The sequence below is a fragment of the Alnus glutinosa genome, chromosome 11, assembly GCF_958979055.1.
Source record: "Alnus glutinosa chromosome 11, dhAlnGlut1.1, whole genome shotgun sequence".
NCBI lineage: Eukaryota > Viridiplantae > Streptophyta > Magnoliopsida > Fagales > Betulaceae > Alnus > Alnus glutinosa.
In genome coordinates this window covers 13514556-13518282 of record NC_084896.1, presented here as the reverse complement: position 1 = coordinate 13518282, position 3727 = coordinate 13514556, and positions in this window count along the sequence as shown.

The window sequence follows — 3727 nt, the reverse complement described above, 5'->3', positions numbered from 1 at the left end:
ATTGTCAGCACAGTGAGTCAACTTTCTCCAATAACATAACGAAATACTAAATCATTTAAAAGTACACCACACAATATTATGATGACAGTTATATGTATGCATAATCTTAGTCTTTGCCTTAGGACTTTAACCTACAGTCTTATTCTTACGTATTGCCTCAAGACTTAAGCCATCGGTCTTAATCTCCTGATTAGTGCCAGAGGACTCTAACCTTGGTCTTACCATTATTGGTGATTACTGATCAGTGCCTAAGGACTCTAACCGCCTTTGGTCTTATTTGAACCTATGGTCTGAATCAGCACTGCCTTGGGACTCCAACCATCAGTCTTTTGTCATGGGAAATTAACCTTCGATCTTCAGAGATTGATTGATGCCTTGGGACTTTAGCCCGCAGTCTGTGATCCATTAGTGCCTTAGGATGTCAACCCTTGGTCTTTTTATTAACAAGTTTATATCTTCTCACAGTAAATATGCAATGACAGTTTATCAACATGTTCACCATTAAAATAGACATGGTTCCAAACAAAATGCCAAACAACTTGTATACAATTAAAGAAACTAGAAATCAAAACATCATCAAAGACCACCACATATCTCCAGTGAGTAAGAAATACTCACAGTTATTTCTTTGCTTCAGAAAAGTGTTCACACAAATATTAGCTGCAATATAATTTAATACCGATAATAGTGAATTAGTTCAAATCACTAATAGACTCATCTTAACACTATTTTCATTTTTAATCTTTAAACCTTAACATAATCTCTAATATCATTTAAACATAATAATGGCATATAAAATTAGTTAATTATAATGCCACATATTTCATGTGGGCATTATAACAACATTTATTTATTAAATGACCAAAATATCATTTTTCATTAAAAACGGTTATTTACATAACAACCATATATATAAATCACATAAGTATAATATCCTATTTTTATAAAAATAGATATAACAGTTAATATAGCTATTTTGTCATAGTTATAAAATAAGAATATAAAATTGAGCAGAAGAACAACATTAATATTAATAATGCCTAATATTACTTTTAAAACAATTGGGCGGCGCAACAGCGCTTTTATAAAATAATGACTTTTTGCTCGGGCATCACAACAACGTGTTTTATAAATCATTTGCGCCACATGAAAAGCCCTGTTTAAAAACACAACATTAAAACGTTAGCACATATTAAAACTCAAAAAATCACAAGCTTTAAAACAAAGCTTTATTTGACACTAAATATCCTTTTACATTAAAATTGCCCTTTTTCACTTTTATCCATTATTTCTTTTCTTTCATCAATTAATTAAATATACAAATATATTACATAAAATCTGGTATATAAATATATATGTAACACACATGATTCTTTTCCTTTTGGGACCAACGTACAGAGAGAGTGAGGTCCTTATTCTTTTGTCTTTTATTTCTTTTTCTTTCCTTATCTTATCTTTTCCTCTTCTACTCTTTTCTTTCTTTCCTGTTTCTTTCTTCTACTATTTTTCTTTTTATTCACTCTGACTCCACTGCAGGTGAGCCGAGAGAGTGAGAAGCAGAGAGGTGAAGAGGAGAAAGAGAGACTTACGGTGAGGATCCTTTTCCTCTGGACAACCCGATCAAACAGAGAGAGAGACAGTGAGAGAGTCTGAGAGAGATGCATATATATATGAAAAGAAGAGGGAAGAAGAGTCCTTCTTTCCTGGAGAAAACCGAGAGGTAGAGAGACATGAGAGAACTTACCCGATGAAGCAACACCACCAAAACAGAGAGAGGGAAGAGATTACAGAGAGTAACCGAGAGAGAAAATGAGAGAATGAAGAAGAGAGTGATGCGTGAATGAAGGGAGGGGTTGCACCTATATTTATACACTATTGAGAGGCCAAGATCGGTTTGAGTCACCATTGATCAAAGGTTGGGGATTACACAAGTGTTCGGTGGGCAGCAAGAGAATAGAAAACCATCATTTCAAACTCTAATATCTCTTATCTCCTTCTAATCGGTACTTAGATTTCTAACTAACCATTCCTAAACTTAACTTGGTTCTCATAGTGATTAAACTGATTTAAAGGGTATGTGTGGGCTGGGGCTGGGCACCAACGTGTACTGGGTTTGAAATGTTGATGGGCTGGGCTGCACATGGGCTGGGTTGCACATGGGCTGGGTTTGATCATGTGGGAATAAAATGGGCCCACAATGTTATATATTAATTTTTGTCCAAATCAGGGGTAGTATTTTTCGCGGGTGTTTTTGTACTCTTAACGAAGTCCAAAAATTACAAAATTCGGAGGGTAGCTAGAGGACTTCGAGACAAGCATTCTGACTTTTGAATCGACCAAAACAGAGTTCATTTGACTCGATTTCTGTCATTCTAAAGTTTAAGGTCCATTTGAACTTTTATTAAATTGAAACTATAAACGCAATCAATGAATATTTATTTTTATAAATATTCATATATATTATTTTGCCTTATTATTAGGTCTTAAAATATAATTTAAGACATTATATTTTATGTGTTAAAATCTGGGGCGCTACATCTTGGGTCTTTCTTCTCAGCTTCCTCAGGTTTAGACTTTTTAGGGGCTTTCTTCAGTTTTTCGGAGAATTTCTTCTTGAATTGATCATTCCTCATTAATCTTTGAAATTTCTTGGCCAGCATTGCCACGACATCTTCTTCTTTCTCAGAGTCTTCTTCAAATGAGACTTTGGCTTTCTTTTTAGATGCCTTGAGGGCAATTAGCTTTCTTCACTTTTTTAGATGCAGGGACAGCTCATAGGTTTGAAGAAATCCCACCAACTCTTCAATCTTCATCTTTTCTATGGATGAGTTTTACCTCCGAGACAGTCTTCCCAAGACTCACCATCGAGTTTCTTAAGTTGCTCTCATCTTGGAGTAAAACTCTCTGAATGTCTCATCATCCAACATCTTAATCTCTTCAAATCTAGAAATTAACATTTGAAATTTGGCAGATTTAACAAGTTTTGTGCATTCATATGTTGTTTCTAAGACTTGCCATGCTTCTTGAGTAGTTCCACAGTTTGAAATTGCAGTAAATTCAAACGGAGAAAGCACTTGACATAGAGCATGGAGGGCTTAATCATTAAAAAGTCGTATGTTCCTTTCATTTTCAAGCTCAATATTCGTATCCACTAGCTCAATCCAACCAGTTTCAATAGTTTTCCAACAATCAATGAATTTTAAAAAGAAACGCATACGAGATTTCCAATAGCCCTATTTCGTGTCATCAAAGGCAAGAATAGTTGTAAGATTTTGAGACATATTAAAATAAAATAGAAGTCAATTAAAAAATTAAGTGACTTCTAATTTAACATGCGTGTGTGGAACATGTAACAAAATATTGTAAAAGCGGAATTTAAATAACACAAATATTTTGTTAATAAAGTGGAAACTCAATTAAGAGAAAAACCACTCCAGGGCAGCGAAACCCAGATATCCACTATTCAGAAGACAAAACTAGTTACAAAGCAATAGTACTCATATATACCCTTATGCAGTGGTCGTACCTTGAACTCTGACGTGTAACCCAACACAAATGCCTCCCAACCAAGTCACCTACTTGAAGGAGTCTTCAATGAAATCATTTACCTTAGGGATCATCCTTAAGATAGACTTCACACTAACACAGCAACAGCATTTCGGCAACGGTTTGAGAGCAAACTAATTAGCACAATTACTCCTAAATTATACTTTCTAAGCACTATGGA